Here is an 18,615-nt window from a genome sequence, read left to right on the forward strand (position 1 = left end):
GACTACGAAATTTTAATCCTTTTTTTTAATAATTCTACGATATGTATCTTAAAAGATAACACGAATTAAATTTCTGCCCAACGAGTTTAACCTTTAAGCTTAAAAGCTGTTATATTGTTTTGAAAGCATATATGGCTATGTTTCGAAATAAAACAGAACTGTCGCAGATTACTAAAATCCTATCCCACAATGGTCTTTTCTTAAACTGCACGGTAGATATTTAACTAACAAATAGGAGATTCCTACCAGGAATCCTGAAAAATTCAAAAGATCTTTTTTATTTCCTGAGGAGGAAGATAAATTGTCTAGAGCTTACCAACATATTAACAAAAAGAATTAAGATTGGAAGAAGAAAATGATAAGATGAAATGATGTTCACTTTTCGCTTTGTTGTATTAATGGGCATAAATAATAATGTCGTTCAATTTGTCCTTCTTTGCTTGCTTTGGCTAATTTAAACAGCAGAAAAATATATAGCAGAAGGCTAGTAGTTTTTAATTCATTATAAATATAAAATTTTCGTTACTTCAAATGCTCGTAATGGCAGACTTCTCGTAATATGCCGTAGTCGTTATATCGAGATTTTACAGTTTGTGAAAAAGACACAAATTAGTCATAAATTACAAAACACACAGTCGAATAATTTAACCCATAAACACTGTGCGGTCCTATGTCTACTCTCACAGCCACCAAATTTTTTCTCTGTTTCAGTCGTTAATATGCGTTCAGCACCACAGCAATAAACTATATCGATCTTTTAGTATTAACAATACTATAGTAGTGAACAATACTGTTGATAGGTTTTTAACCCTTTGATACAGAATTTTCATTAATTATTTTTTCATACTTTGTTCATTATTTTGTTAAGTTCAGTCAAAATAAATGAAAAATGTTATATTTAGCACTTTAATAATTTTTGGTTATGAAATAAAGCATCGGATGCTTGTGTCCCCTTTTGATAACATTTTTCACACATGGCCTAAATAAAAACAATAATTTTTCTAATTTGCACTTATTTGCAGTTATTTATATCTAAGAGAAATAGTAAGTCATCATTGAAATTTCTTACAATCACAAAATGAATTTTTGATAAATTTTTGAATATGAATAAAGAAAAACTACTTCTACGTTTTACTTTTTTTTTTTTTTTTTTGGATTTTAAATACTTTTTTAAGTTTTGTATTTTAAAACCAATGTAATCCCGAGAATCTAATAGATTCGATTAGTAACTATTAGACTGTTTTTATAGTTAAAATATACCAAAATATATTTTTATTTTTAATTAAAGAATCATAAAAAATGTATAAAAGGGACACCGATGTCCCATCTGCGCCAAAGGGATAAATGTATATAAAATTTAAAATATTATTGTACAAATTGTGTAATTCAAGTACAGTAATTTTTTAAAAAGTAATACAAGTGTAATTTTTTAAAAAACATATATGAACTTTTATCTTTACTAACCATCGTGGTGTATTCGTTCGACGAAAACTAATTTCTATCAGCACGGCAAGTAACGCTTTAACTCTACACAACCAGTGTAAGTTTACCACGTCGTGAATATTACTTTTTTTTTTCTTGGTAACAGACAACAAACTGAATAAAAATTTGTATGTAGAAAAGGTTTTTAATAACTCCCTTTTTAAAGACATTTTATAAATCAATTGTGTATTACAGTTCCTTCAAAGGCATCAAATTTTTATTCTTTAGTATTTTTCCATATAGGTACCATAAAAGTTTCAGAAACTGTAAATCCAGAAAACAGTTCAAAACATAGAAACATCTCATTGCCCATCTGAAAATCATAATTTATCATTATATTCCCCCTTACCCTTTAATTTAGCTGTGCGACTTCCTTTATACAATTGCTGATGACACAGTTGAATCAATGTATTACAGTTAAGTCAATGACAAAAAAAAAAACAAAAAAAAGAAGAAGAAAGAAACAAATGTATATAAATATAATCCCGTCACAATTTTAACAAAGTCATTTGGTGTTTTTTTTTTTTTTTTTTTTCAGATTCATGTGACATTTCATCTACAATTGAATCAATAACGTAAAAATATTCTAATAACGATTGAACAAATTAGATATAAACAACCATTTTCTCCCCTCTATAAATTAAATTATTTGAGTTTTTTTTTTTTTTTTCGAATAAATTTTCTATACGATGGAATCATTGAAGCAAAATATCAAATATATCTGAATCACTGGCATAGCAAATTGAATGCAACTGAATCAATTACGCCAAAAAAATATACAATTGAATCAATGACGCAAAAAGTAACCAAATTTACTCCAGATTTAAAAAGATACTTAAGGAGTTTTTAGATTCTGGTGACTTATTTGCTACAATTTAATCAATGATATATAACAATCGAATAAAATGGAATTAATGATGTAAAAATTGAACTAAGAACAATAAGTTCCTACCTTTATATCTGCAACACCCAACCGCTGAGAATATTCAAGAAACCTAAATAAAATTCGGACAAACACGACGCTCCAAATCTCTGCAATATCATCCAACCACTTTCTCTGTCTCCAAAAAAATGTTCGTTTCTTCGACTGGGTGCACCCTTTGGGGGGTTGACTGGGTGTGTCAGGTGCCGGTCAGTTAGTCAATGATGCGGAACAAAGTCAGTCAAATCAAGATAAACGACTGCGGATGTAAACATAAATTTTGTCTGCTTTGTAGCTGGAAGGTATAGGTGAAGAAAGCACCCTCCCAGGTAGGGTGGAGAAATGTCTGCACCTTGAAAAATTGTTAAAATTCCCCCCAGTATTTGTTCAATTGCATCGCATAATGAAGAGCTACTGTATGGAAGAAGTCAGAAAGCGCCCACTTCCAAGAAGTCAGCAGCCTTTACCTGACTAAATTATCAGTATTGGAATAATTACCAATTTTGACTTAAACACCAAAATAGATTGAGCTAATTAATTGCGATTTGCCAGAGGTTGAAGTAATATTTGAGAAGACAAACACTAATAAAATCTTTGTTAATCTTTCTTTTTTTTTTTTTTGTAAATTGCATATATAGACTTAAATCAGAATGTTTTCTTAAATGTTTGTCAATATTTTTCACTTATCGCAAGATTAACTTTCTGATAGACTATTTTAAATTGATCCATTATGTATAGTATTACTATTAAATGTATTATATAATTGTATTATATGCCATTGGGTACTTGCAACTCGAAAAGAAATTGAATGATTATGCCAAACCATGAGATTAAAATGAAATTTAATTAGCTACCTGTAAGCGACGTCAAACGGGGGAGTCTAACCTGATTGGTTTCTGAATTGACAAATGACACGATACAAATATCTATGATGACGTTACTTGCATGTTTCCAATTAAACAAAAATACATAATATTGAAAGTTCATTTTTAAAACCTTCAAATAAAACGTTGCATATGAATTATTTTTTTTAAAAAAAAACGAAGAAGAGGCATTGAATTATATTAAATAAAATCGGTCATTAAAGTCTGTCATTAAATTCATGTTATTTCATTGTTACAGCAGTGCTTTTATTTGATGCTTTCTTTTTCAACTCCCTTTTTCTGGTTCGTTCTTTGTTACTTTTTCTTTCAGGTTCCGTGATTCCTACATATGGATGCAAAAAATGTTCTTTATCAAATTAAAATTGTAAAAAATTCATCGAAACTTCTGCTGTAATTCCGGTTTTAATACTTTCAAAATATAGCTCAAAACACGTAAAGAAATAAATGCATATGTGCTTTTATTTATTGGGTGATCAATAAATTTATTTAGACGAGCAAACTCTTTTTTATAAGCTGTTCCATTGATGGCTGGCTTCCTCTGAAAGCTCCATGAAAATTATCGCTTGGAAGTATGTATGAAGGGGAAGAGAAAAAGTAAACTTAAAGAGGATTTGTGCTCATAACACCTGGGGACAGAAGCACCCTGCCGTTTCATGAAGGTTGAGATGTTTAATGAGACCACCTAGGGTGTATGTGTGCATACAATGAGAGCTAAACGGGTGTAAAGAGATGGCTTAAACATTCCACAAAGAGATTCCAAAGGAGGGCTCTTAAAAAGAGCCATTCTTCTTTTTAACCCAAAATGCAACACTACTTTACAATTTTCAGTAAAATACATTTAACAAGTCGTCCCGTGGTCTTACAAGATATTTATGTCTGATATAAATCAATGGGAAACAGTTGTGAATAGAACGTTTTAAGGGGGGGGGGGTAAAGAGAACGTTCTAATTTAACAAGTTTTTTTTAAATAATCACAAGTAATTTTTAGTACAAATAAACAGTAATATTTGTAGTTTTACGCACTTTCAAAAGACTGTATCTAATAGAATAACAAAAAGTAATAATAAAAAATAATAGAAAAAATAATAAAAAATAATAAATAATTTAAAAAAATAGAAAAATAATATTAAAAAAAATGTTTCAAAGGAAATGCCTCACATAATTAATATCAATAGTTTTTAATATAGTTTTAAATTTTCTTTTAAAAAAAGTGTTAAAAACTGGCGAATCGCGAGTGGCAAAATTTCCTAATTTTGCTCTATAGGAGGGAACAAACTTCTGATCACCATTTTGGCCATAATTTTAATTTAAACAAATATTTTGTTTGAAACTGCAGCAAAAAATTTTGGATTAGAGGAACATACTTATGAAATTTCTTGAACTTGTTACTTCCGTAAATGTCATGGGGTTCTCCTTCCACAGGTGTGATTATACGGAAAGGACCTTTTTTTTTATACCCCTTTCATATTCTAGTCACAGGTGGTGGTAGATTCTAAGGGTATGTATCCATATTGCAATTAAAAACTTATTTTTGCTTAAAAATCATAATCGACTATTAAGGCCTCTTTTCCGAAGCTAATTTATAAATTGCATAATATATAAATTTGCTTAAAAATTATAACCGTCTATTTAAGGCCTCTTTTCCTAAGCTAATTTATAAATCGCAAAATACATAAATTTGCTTAATTATAACCGACTATTTAAGGCCTATTTTCCTAAACTAATTTATAAATCGCATAATCATGTATATAAATTTGCTTAAAAATTATAACCGTCTATTTAAGGCCTCTTTTCCTAAGATAATTTATAAATCACATAATATATAAATTTACTTAAAAATAATAACCGACTATTTAAGGCCTCTTTTCCTAAGCTAATTTATAAATCGCATAACGCATAAATTTGCTTAAAAATTATAACCGACTATTTAAGGCCTCTTTTCCTAAGCTAATTTATAAATTGCATAATATATAAATTTGCTTAAAAATCATAATCGACTATTTAAGGCCTCTTTTCCTAAGCTAATTTATAAATCTCATAATACATATATTTGCTAACTTCGCATGTTTTTGACCTAGTAATTTAATACAGTAAAATTTTAAATGCATATATGCGCATGCGTAAAAAAGTAAATAGTGCCGTATTAAACTGGAGACTTGATAACTAACTCTTTCAGTTCTTGTCTGATTGAACTAAAAATGTAACAGCTTGAAGTATGCCGCTAATGTAATTAACGTAGATCGCAGATTTTCCTTACATTTATTTTTAAAACAAAATCGAGCGGTATTGAAGAAAAAACGCTCTGAAAGATAGAATTTTATATTTAATAATTCACGAACAATAAAAGAAAAAAAAAATGCTTGGAGCAATAGATTTTTTTCCTTCTAGTTACATGTTTGTTATTACGGAATGGGAATTAAAGGAAAGAATTATCGAGTTAATAGTTCAAATACGAGTCTATCTAATACAGTCCCTGGTTAAACTATTAGACGCAATATAAGATTCTACGTAAAATCTCAATTATCAGATGATATTCTACAACTTTAGAGTTTTTACGTGGTTAAAACCGGTTTAAAGTTTCTTATATTCGTGTACTAATTGGTTATCATTGTAATGCAATACGTTAAAAATAAATGCAAATGGGAGGAATATAAAAAAATCTCCTATATAAAAACCCATTACATTTATGTTTAAATATAAGAGTATTGCATATAAACTCGTGCAAAACATGCAACACTACAGTGCATCTAATAATTTGGTGTAATTATTATAATATACTAATATAATACCTGATATATTATATATAATATATGATTTATATAATATATCATCTAATTTATCCAATTGTTGAATTTATATTATATATTGTCTAACTTCCCCAATTTATACACGAACGTAAACAAGTACAAACCGGTTTCAGTCGCTCAAAAACAATAAATCTGTATAGTATCACTCGATAATTAAGATTTTACATAGGCTCTTATAGTGCGTGCAATAATTTAGGCAGGGTCTGTATATGCTGTGAGTTATTACAAAATACATAAAAATTGTAATAAATTAATAAATTAGATAATTTTATGCGAAAATATAATAAGTTGGAAAAAAGCTACATGATAATCAATGATAATCTTAGTTTCATATTCTAAAAAAAAATAAAAATATATATCGATAAAAATATATATTATGGAATGATTCTGCTGCTTAATTAATAATTTCAATGAACTAAGAATTTTAACAACTAACTAATGAATAAACTTTTTAAAAAAAATTAAAGCTAAAGAAAATATTTTGAAGCCTTCATTGATATCTAGAATTTCACGAAAATGAAGAAAGAAGAGAGAGAAAGGAGGATTGAATAATCTATTAATCAATAAATGGACTTTTAAATGTTTATAATATAGTAAGAATTTTTACAAACTTCTGAATAAGACTGATACAATATATTTTAATGCAAAAAAATCGGAGAAATTCAAAGAATTGATGAAAGAAAGTTTTAAAAATTCCTGTGATAATCTATGAGAATTCTTGATTCATATTCCAATGAGATAAAGAGATAAGAGAGGGAAGTGAGAATTTTGTTAATCAAATAATTGTTTCGTTTAATCAATAATTAATGAAATTTTAAATACTTATAGTCTAATTTGAGCTGCAACACTTAATTAATGATCAAAATTTATAGAAAATTCTCGTAAAAAAATACATGAAACTTGAAGAATTAATGAAATAAAACTTTATAAAAAAAATTCAATGAGAACGTAGTTCAAAATTTTTAGGAAATGAAGATATAAGAGGGAGAAAGGAGGATTATTGATGGAATAATTCTTCTGTTTAATCAATAAGTAAATGAAATTTTCTAAATAAATATTTTCTAAATAATATTGATACGATATATTTTATTAGAAAAAAAATCGAAGAAATTCGAAGAATTGATGAAAGAAAATTTTAAAAATTCCTATGAAATTCTAGTGTCGTATTCCAATGAGATAAAGATAAACAGATAGCAGAAAGAAATGCAAACTGTTAATCGAATAATTTTGTTTAATCAATAATTAAATGAAACTTTAAACACTTATAACCTATTGAGAACTGAAGCACTTAACTAATGATCAAACTTAGAATATTATCTTAAAAAGAGAGAAAAAAATCTACGAAAGTTGAAGAATTGATGGGAAAAAAACTTTATAAAACCTTCAGTGAGATTTTAGTTCCATGTTCCAAAAATATAAGCAGAAAAAGAGGGGAAATATAAATAACTAATTGAGTAATTCTTCTATTTAATGATAATTAAATTATAATTTAAATAATTAAAATATTAAGAACTGAAGCAGTTAACTAGAAATCAAACTTTATCCAATATTTTCTTAAAAGGAAATAATTATAATAATCTAAGAATTGATGAAGGAAAGGTTTATAATTCCAACGAGAATATAATTTCAAATTTCAGAGAAATAAATAGAATAAAGGGGAAAATGTGGTTATTAATTGATTAATTTTTAAATTTTATAATGAAATGAACTTATAAATTTTTCTAACCTATTAGGAACATCGACAATTAACGAATCGTATTTTATCGAACATTCTCTTAAAAATATCTAATAAACTCAAAATATTGAAGAAATAAAGGTCACAAAAACTCTAATGAGAATATAAACTCATTAAATTAAGAGATAAAGCATACAGAGGGAAAAATGTATTTGATAATATAAATTGAATAATGTTTTTATTTAATAATTTAATGAGCTTTTAAATATTTATAACTTTTTTAAGAACTGTAACAGTTAACGAATCATACTTTATTGAAAAATCTAAGATATTCGAAGAATAGATGAAAGAAAACTTCTTAAAACTCCAATAGGAATGTAGTTTCATATTCCAAGGAGATGGGGAGATAAGTGAGGGAGGAGTGGAAGGAGAAATCTTGTTGATGATCATCATCAATGAAGTAGAGAGAGAGAGGGGGGTGAGAGAGGGAATAATCCTAAATGAAAAGCCGCATGATGAGATTCTTTCGATGATTGTACATCGTTGTCACGTGAAAACGCAGGTAGTTTAGCTTGATGGATGAGAGAACCCCTCCCACGCTTCCCCCCAGTCGAATGTTCCTCCCCATCAAACGATCCCGACTCAGCATCATGGTCTTGGAACTATGCAACACCCCCCTTTAATTACGCGCGCGCACCGCCAACACAGCTGCTCACAATCTGACATTTGATTTTTCCTACTTCCACATTACTTTTTTTTTCTATTTATTTTTATATATATATTTTTTTTTTCCGTAAGTATTATTGTTATGAGCCCGCAAATTATTAATATGTTGCCTGCTTCTTTTTTATTGTTTCAGTTTTCGAGTTCTTTCTCTTACGGGGATGAGTTCTTAAATTATTCCTAATGATGTTTGTGGTTGGGAGAAGAATTCACCTCCCTCGATGGCCGATTGAATAGTTCTTTCCTCATAGGAATTGTGGTTTCGTGAGGTAAGAAAAGGGAATTCAGTTCGCTAAACTGTTTCGCGATTTGCGGTCGTAACTTTGAAAATACGCTATCACTAATGATGCAGACGATTATGAGAGAAAAAATTAAAAGTATTTTGTTTTTTTAACAGACGATATTTTATGTTAGTTTTACATCAAACAATTTTGTAAGAATTTAATTCCTTTTAACTGGATACTTGCAACTCGAGAAGAAGTGAAGTGATTATACCTAATCATGTGATTTAATTGGATACCTGAAAATGACGTCACGCGTGTGTGCCGAACCTGATCGGCTTATGAATCGACAAATGCTACGATTTACCAACGATGAGGTCACTCGCAAGTATTTAATTACAGTATTTTATTTTATTGCAGACCAGAATTACGCTATACTCCATAGCTTCTACACGCATAATTGAGTTTTCTTATTTTTTTAGAATTAAATTAAACATGAGTAATCACTTTGAACTTCTTAGTTATTAAAATTTATTTTCTTTCAACTAAATAGCTAGATTGGAATCTTTTATTGTAATTCCGACTTGCAAGGTCCTTAGGTAATTAGCAAGCATTTAAGTTCAAGTCGCGAATAATTTTCATTTGACTGACTATGATCAAGCACTAAACAACAAGAGAACAAGGATAGTCAGTTTTTTTAAAAGCCTTATTGAAAATGTTAAGTAAAATTTTCAATTAAGTTTAAATATTTTATTTAAAAATATAGTAAACAAAAACTTCGCCTTGAAACAACTATTAAAACAATGAAGCACTCATTATTTATCGATGTATAATCTATATTTATATTTCTTTTATGTGGCAAAGTAAACTCGAGTATTTCTCCATCTTTTGATAACACTATAAGTTTTATTCATTTTGTTTGGTTATCTTAAGTAATAATTTATATAGTGTTGAATAATTAGCTATAGGTTATTCAGTATAATTTTGTATTTTTACAAAAATAAAAACTTAGTTACGGAGATATTATTTATATTTATTTTATATCCTATCTAAAATGGCTGTAGAAATTTTTAACACAAACAGTGCTATAGTACCGCATACTTTAATAAAAATTATTTATGACTGAACTTGCTCTTTTTTTGTAAATTATACAATATTAGGTCGGTTGTTCAACAAAGTTTATAAAAATAAAAGTATTATACACTACTCAAGTTAGGGCTCCAGAGATGCTTGAGGAAGTAGTACAGTACGTTATGGAGCATTCGGATAGGTTTTCTATTTTGTCTCACAGAAATTTTATTACTTCCGCTGCCTGCTCTGCTAAAATGCTCCGAATTCATACTTTCTTTGGTTTGTGTATTTTATGACTGCCGGACAGATTTTAAATTATTACTGAAGTTCTATACAGAGGAAACCTTAGAACTTACGCAGTCACTTCTTGAAAATAGTTAAAATTGAAATCAAAGTACTTCCACTCGGGCATCTGTTAAACGGCGAAAAAAATTGATTAATATTTTTTTTAAAGCTAATTAAGGTGCAAGGCTTGGAAGAAGGGGTGAAGAATTTAAATACAATTATGGCTGTGCATTCGGCTTTGTTACCATTAAAGTTCATATGTTGTACAAGATAATTTTTAAAGGCGATTTGGAACTTACGACATCAAGTCAAGAGCGAGCTGTTAAAATGAATATCTCAAAAAAGATACCTTTTTCGACAAAAAAAATTACTAAAAAAGCACTTAAAGCTACAATAAATTTCGAACTAATTTGAAATTCAAAAAAAATTTTTTTTTTATCAAGTTTATATTTGAAAGATATTTAAGATTATATTTGAATAGATGAATATTAAAATTTTTTATTCCATCGAACTTCAAGCACATTTTCCAGTAGACCTTTTTTTATTGACCGTATTTATTTATAGACCGTATTTTACTTATAGACCGTAATTTATTGTGTTTGCAATCTCAAGTTAAGTCTTATAAATTTCGCGCAACACAGCAAATAGTACGGTGAAGCAAAAAGAGCGAGAATAAATTCGCGAGGAAAAATCACTTAACTATGCATTAATTAAAAAAAAAAAAAAATCGGATTGTCGAAAAAAAAAATTGTGTTAACTTCATTAACAAAAATGGTCCTTTTAGAGTGTCGAATTTCAACTCTGTAGCTGCATTACTGCCGCCTGTAGAGCGTCCCGCATTGTATTTTTTCCCACAAATTTAATAGCTAATAATTCTTGAGATAATTAAATTAATAATTCTTGAATGAAGAATCCAAAGAGTGGAGGCGAACCTTACGATATTTAAATATTGAGAGAAATCAATAAATAGCGTTAAAAAAAGATGGATAATAAAGTTTTGGACGAATCAAATTTCATTGAATATTTTACATCCGATATATTAGTCTCTTAGTATATTTGGGTGTAGAGGGCTAGCATGAATAATTCTTATAGATTTTTAAAAAGTTTGCTAAGCTCAATTTTTAGCACAACCGGTAACTTTTTAATTAAAGTTTTGATTATCATCGTCATTTTGAATAATATTTCGAATAACGCTGATAATATTTGAATAATATGGACGTAGTTCATTTCGAGCCCTGCTTCATTCCACCAGCCTTAAGTTGAGCGAAAAAATAAACCGTGATTCGAATAACTAGAATAAGCTTACTTTAGAGATTAAGATTCACGGGTTCAAATCACTGACTATTCAAATTAGTAGGAAGCCTTAGTTCGATTCCCGGTTAGTAATTTGCACCTCCGAACAAATCACTAACTGGTGATTTAAATGAGTGATTTTAATCACTAAAGTCATAAAGTCATGATTACTTAAGTGATAAAGGTTGCAATCATTCGTTTTGACGTACTCAAATCTAAAGTGATGAAGCATTACTAGCATAATTTATGTGGTAATTAACAATAGCGGCAAACTCTTAATAAAACAATATTTTCTGCTATGATCAGACTGTTGCGAAGATCAAATTGTGTTTTCCAACAAGATTATGCTACTGTACACATTTGACAAAAACAAAAAATTTCCTAGTAGATTTCGTGAGTATTTCATTGAAAATACGTTAGGTAAGCGAACAAAGATGATCTATATGTATAAAATACAATATTAACGTCACGTGCATTGTAAGTTGTTCCATAGTTACCATTTTTTTATATATATCCTTGTATTTTGGAATCTTAGTCAAAAAAAGAAATTAGCTACGCACAAACTAACATTTAAGCAAGGTAAAAACAAAAATGTTATCGAAATCTAATAAATCCCCATTGAGGAAGGCAGGGCATAAAACACTAAAACTTGTTTTATTACCGTAGGAAACAGTACGAAATTGAAAAGTGATCATTGGAAACCCCTTCAAGTTTCATCAAATAATGACATTGGTTTAGTTGTTTTTGATCTCAACTTGTTCTCCAGTGATTTCACAGATTTTGATAGTTTTTTTTACTCTTCCTCGCATTAATATTAATGTGCAATCCCTAATGTGTATACACAGTTAAGTTAATTTCTGACAAGCACTCAAAAATATCTATTAAGACCAGTAATTACAGAACACCAAATGTAAAATTAATACGAAGTTTGATTAAAAAATTTATTTAAATTCTTTTTGTCGGCAACGATTTTATAGATTTTTTTTTCTTCGGATTTTGTATTTCGATACTCCAAATTGTACAGAGTAATATGACGTAAAGAGTTTTGAATTGCATGAATTTTCAAACATTGCTTAACTGAATAAAAAGAAATAATTATTAGAAGCATTTGTTTCAGAGGTAAACTAGTTTCCCCTTGTAAACAATATTTTTTTATCAGCTGTGGTATTGTGGTTAAAACGCAAAAGAAATAAGTAAGTAAATAAATAAATAAGCAAATAAATAAATAAGTTAGAAAATAAATATATAAGTAAATAAATAAATAAGAAAATAAATAAGTAAGAAAATAAATAAATAAGTAAGAAAATAAATAATTAAGTAAGAAAATAAATATATAAGTAAATAAATAAATAAGAAAATAAATAAATTTTAAAAAAAAACTATGTTTCATTCATGTAAATTAAAACTATATTCTTGTTTTCAATTTCAATATCTAATTAAGTTAATTGTATTTTCTTACCCGACCACTGAAACATTGCATACAAAAATACGACAATTAGAATAAAAGTTCTTCCTTGTGTGACACATTATCTATCCTTATCAAAGTAAATACTGTATTAAGGATCATTTTCATTTCGCTGGTGTAACAAAGGTGACTTTATTTATGTTTAGTTAAAAGGATGTTTAAATTATATAAGCACACCAAACAAAATGGAAGATTGAACTATTTAAAAATAATTACCTACTTATTTTTTTCTAAGGTTTAAGTTTTTTTTTTAAATCAAATATGAATGTCTTTGAATTAAAAAATAATAATTTTATGCTTTAATTTAGCAACTGATAATAAATTTTTTTTTAAATAAATTATGCTTTCAACAAAAGGAACAAAATTATTTTATCTCTCACTGTTAGAACTAAAACAAATTTTATACTCACATTTTTCATGAAAAACCAGTTTTAATATAGTTAGTAAGTTATTAAAGATAATAACCAAGCAACTAATATATTAAATTAGCTTTATACAACTGATATCTCAAATTGTATTTGAATAGACAAAAAGTAAATAAAAGTTTTAAAGGGAAAAGAATAAAACTACTTCCAAAAATTATAGCATTTATCAAATCGTTTGCTTAAAAAGAAATCGAAGAAAAGGTAAAAATTTAAATTAGAAAACGATTATGAAATCCCGCATTTATCGAATTGTTTACTCAAAATATTTAGTTCCTTTTCGATTTTTGCTCAAAATGTATAATTAAAGTAAAAGCTTTAAATGCTTTTATGTTTTGTTAAAGAATGATTGCAAATTATTCCACAATATAAAACTAAAGTATATAAAAATTCAAGAGAAAGCATGCAAAACTGTGGAAGTTAATTTTACTCTACTTTTTGGAGGAAATACGAATGCTGACTTTCCTTTTTTTTAAGAGTTTTCCTTTGTTTTGCTTTATTTTTTTTAGGACGCAGCAACATTAAAGTATTATTTTTGATTAAAATGTAGTGTATAAAGAAGTTTTTTTTTTTTTTTTTTCAAAAAAATTTTTTTTTCACCAAAATTTTTTTTAAATGTCTCAAACTTGAAAATTAATTTTAAGATATCTTTATTTAAAATGTGAATTTAAGGTTTAATTTTCTCTTCGGCATATGTTTCTTAATTACCTTTTCGCATATTTTTCTTCTTTTTTTAAGCCAACATTCTATCAAAATCAGATTTTTGATATTATTTTAAATTTTTTCATTTTAATTTTTTTTTTTTTTTATTGAACACCTAAAAGAAAATTTTTTATTTCATATAAACTATAATATGACACAAAAATAAAAAAAATTATATTTTCTTAAATGGTGCCTAACTTTATGATTATTTTTTAGGCAATTTACGGAAGATGAGTAGGATGAAGATGCTTACCTCCTTGTGGAAATTCCAATTAGAGAGAAGAGAACGAAAGGAGGGGATTTTGATGGAGAATTTTCATGTCTTCCCCTTTTCGATTCAGAGAGGTGTTCTGATTCTGATGGTTTCTTCTCTCCTTACCTCTGAGGCTGTGCAGGGTTGCCACTCTTTCTGTGGCGGCGGCTGCCAATTAGAACCCATTTTCCTCAATGGCGCTCCTTTTGAAAGCGTCCTTTTTCACTTCAACTTGAGTAATTGTTCCCCAAACCTTTGAGGAAAAAAAAGTGTTTCATCTTTCTTTCGAAAGGAAAAAAAAGACTTCCATTATCGGAAATAAAAGCTGCTCGTTAAGTTGAATGGATGATCACCCTGCGGACAGAGTAAAAAGAAATTGAAAAAAATCGACGGGAAGAATGCAAAAATTATTCTCTTCCTTTTTCTTAATTCTTTAAAAATTTACTTGTTGAATTTACATTGCTTGACAACTGCTGAGCAACCTTTACGATGCTCAATTTAGGAGTAACCCAACATAGTAATTTCCTAACATTTAGTAAATTGCGCATCAAATTAGTAAATTGTAATGAAATTTAGAAATAGTAGTAAAATTAGTAAAGTGAAACGAATGTAAGTAACTTGTTCTATAAATAGTAATCGGTAACAAATTTATTATGATAAAAATAGTGAATTGTGACTAGTAAATCAAAATTTAAAAAAATCAATTGTAAATAAAAATAGTCAAAAGTAGCTATTTAATTCCAATGTTATAGTTCTTGTTACCCCCTCCCTTCCCTTTGTCACATATTGTCACAATTTCACGAACTCTTTCTTCCCTTTCTCAAGTGGGATATCATTTATTTAACTAGTCCTAAAACGAGTACATTATGTCTAAGATTATCCGAAATAATTTACATTGATTGTACTTCGGATAATTGAATTGTTTGGATTACTGAGGTATTATAGATTTTTATTATTTTCATTCATAAATTCTGATAATCTAGTTTTTTTCTTTCTCTTACTAATAGTGCTATAGAGTATTTGAATGTAATATCATTATTTAATAACTGTATTTTTTTTTTGTTAAAAAGTTACTTAGAAAAATATTTTTTGTAATTTATTTTATTTCATTTGAATGAACAATTTTTATGAAGCAGATTGTAATTCGGAATCCTTAACTGGGTACATTTATTTATTTTTGCATATTTTGTTAGTCTTTTTCTCTGTTTCGTTCCCACTTCGAAACTATGTTTTTCTTCCACTCATACCTTTGCACAATTGGAAGGATTGCACAATTGGATTGTCAAACTAAATGAATCGCAAATAAAAACTCATTAAAAAAAAAGATAATTTTTAAAAAGAATTAATTAGCAAAGCTAAATTTGATATTGACTGATAAGAACTTTAAATACTTTTCTTATTCATATAGCAATTATATAAGATACATCAGCATTGGCACGACAGCCCTTTGTGGGCCTGGGCCTTCCTCAGAAGCGTTTCCCATTCTGCCCTTTTCCCAGCAATTGTTTTCCAGTTCTTTACTTTTAGGATGGCAAAATCCTCATCTACACAGTCCTTCCATCTCTTTTTGGGCCTTCCTCTTGGCCTTTTATTGGAGGGGGTTGCATTAGAGACTTTCAATGCTGTTCGTTCTGGGCTCATTCTCACTACATGCCCGGCCCATCTCATTCTACTTAATTTAATAGATTTAATGATATCATCGCCATCAAAGATCCTATATATTTCAAAATTATATCTTTTCCTCCAGTTGTCTTTATCGAGTATAGGGCCAAAGATGGTTCGTAGGACCTTCCTTTCGAAGGTTGCTAATAACTTTTCTTCCCTTTTTGTTAAAGTCCATGTCTCTGAAGCATAGGTCAAAACTGACTTGATTAACACCTTATAAAGTAAGATCTTAGTCTTTCTTTTATTAAGTGAGATTTCAATAATGATCTTAAACCATAGAAGCAGCGATTGGCTGCGATTATTCTTTTTCTAATTTCAGGATTGATGTCATTTTGATAGTTTATTTCTGATCCTAGATAAGTAAAATTTTTTACAGATTCAAATTTAAAAGAATCTATTTTAAACAATTTAGGGATGGTTTCCTTTGTACCACAATACATATATTATATAAGATACATAGTAATGATATAAATAATGAATCAGTTAACAGTAGTTTCTCAAAGGCTAAATCTATAGAAAAAATTAAAAATATTAACACAAATGATAAATGATTTCAATTTAATAAAAATTTGAAAAAATAATTAGTCGAAAAAGCATTATTTGTGTATTATCATTATATCACAATACTGTAAGTGTAATAATAGAAATTTAGAGCAATTTTAGTTATTCTTTTAGAGCATTAATCATTTTATTAAATAGTATGCAAAGTTCCTTTTCGTAAACTTTAAATTAAACCTCGTGTATTGGTTGAATTTTTAAAAAATATCAAATTTCTTTCGAATAAATGTTTAATTACAATAATAATTACATTTCCCGAATTGTATCGGCTTTAACATTCATATAGTTATTATCGAGGATCTTTTTTTTCCCGAATTTTTCCATTCGGTGATTTTATTTTACGTTGCACATTTTTCGGTCCATCAATTTTTTTAATTTTTTTTATTTCCAATGAGCTGCACAATCGGTCTTGCCGATGAGCAGACCTAGTGCGTTCTCCAGAGGTGGTACCCACTCTTTCAGGACCTCCACAATGGGTGAGATACCGTTGGTCATGTTAATTTGGACGTCTAGTTTCTGCCGCCCTAGATGGCAGCACCGAGACTCTACGGTCCATCAAATTAAAACACGCTATTAATAACGGGGGCGTAAACGACTTAAATAATGATAATTATAGCTAACAGAATTTTTTTAAGCGATACCAAAGCTATCAGATTTAACCAACTGGCAAAACATTTATTTGTTACTCACAGAAAATGATTAGTTAAATTTAGTCATGCAATACAAAAAATGATTTTTTTAATTTTAAGCTTCATGCAAAGCTTTATCGTGGCAATATGTTGTTAAAATTGAGAAGCGAGAAAAAGAACACTAATTAAGGAAAACACTTCTAAATCAACTTGGGTTAACTGGGGTAAGTATTGAGATTTAAAAGATTCAAATAATCAAGGTTCTACTGTAATTGTTGTGGAATTATTAAATTGTAACTTACTTGCTGAATTTTTAAAGTAGCGTGTAAAATTTTTATATATAGTATTTTATTCTAGATTCTGTATTTTGATGATCCATAAAATTGCCCTTAAAAATAGTGAAAAATATTTCGAAAAGCATCAAAAAAATGTTTTCAAAACAAAATGAAAAAAAAATAAATCTTATAATTCATTTCTTTTCTAAAATTTTCTGTAGCATACCATTGTATCAAAAAACGATGAACTGAGGTGTAAACTTATTTAAGTAGGAAATATAAATACAAAAATAATAAAAATTAAAGAAAAAAAGAAAACTGTTTTGATGCACGTTCCCTGATTAGCTTCAGTTTTATGACTAAGAGAGAGAAAGAGGGGGGGTGATAGACACAGAGAGAGAGATTTCTTCTAGTTTTCAAACATGCCATCAAAAATGTTCCGTCTTAAACTACAAAAAAAAAAAAAANAAAAAAAATAAAAAAAAAAAAAAAAAAAAAAAAAAAAAAAAAAAACAGGATTTTTTACAAGTTTTCTCTTGTAAAAAGCATATTTCCTGGAGAAAAGTTTAGTTGCAAAATGCGGATTCGTGGTCAGCACCCCAAAAAACACAAATGTATAAAACAAAAATAATAAAACCTCCAGCTAATATTTCCAGGTAGAAAAGGAGCCTGAATAAGATTTTGCATGCTTTCTTATATTTTGGGAATGGACAATTACAGTCAATATTTTTTTTCTTTTTTTAATGTTAATGTATTCAGAATCCTTTAAAACACCCAGAAAATATTTTATTACTTTCCTAAAAGTGCTATTTATTAAGTTATTTTTAAGCAAAAACGTTTACATTCGTTTTCCTCTGAAACGGGGAGTCAGGTGATTATCCACGAACTGACGTCACACGTGCCCATCTGCCTTTCATTTTCTATCGCTAACCTGTGAAAGCCAATATGCTCTTGCTTTCGTTCGAATTTTCGTAATAAAATCCAATTAATTTAGATGATAAATAACTAAGTGAGAACAAAGATATGCATAATAAATTGTGCCCTGATGTAGCTTAAGGACAATGTGTAATTTTAAATGTGAAATACGCAATTTTCCAGTTCTAAATATTTATGATTTTTTAGGTCAGTAAAAAGGGTGTTGGAATGAGTTATGTAAGCCTGGTATTACTTATTAAAATGATGAGTTATAAATGCAACAAAATTTTGCTCTTTCATTTTTTTAACCATATCATCAAAATTTTAAAGTATATACATATTTCAAATTCATTTAATAGATTTATTTT

The 18,615-nt window shown here is 28.2% G+C and overlaps 1 protein-coding gene across 6 annotated transcripts in view; it reads right to left on the reverse strand.

The window, feature by feature from the left end:
• Positions 1-14,603, reverse strand: part of LOC107447606 (palmitoleoyl-protein carboxylesterase notum) — a 61,473-nt gene extending 46,870 nt beyond the window's left edge. For 2 of the 6 annotated variants that reach the window (XM_016062744.3, XM_016062593.3), the window contains exon 1: positions 2,435-2,673. The gene's annotated coding sequence lies outside the window, so the exon portion shown is untranslated. Of the gene's footprint in view, positions 1-2,434; positions 2,674-14,205 lie in introns of those variants that run through there. The other 4 variants (XM_016062670.3, XM_071182181.1, XM_016062823.3 and 1 more) reach the window with 4 other exon arrangements.
• Positions 14,604-18,615: the final 4,012 nt, after the last annotated feature.

The sequence above is a fragment of the Parasteatoda tepidariorum genome, chromosome 6, assembly GCF_043381705.1.
Source record: "Parasteatoda tepidariorum isolate YZ-2023 chromosome 6, CAS_Ptep_4.0, whole genome shotgun sequence".
In the NCBI taxonomy this organism is placed as follows: domain Eukaryota; kingdom Metazoa; phylum Arthropoda; class Arachnida; order Araneae; family Theridiidae; genus Parasteatoda; species Parasteatoda tepidariorum.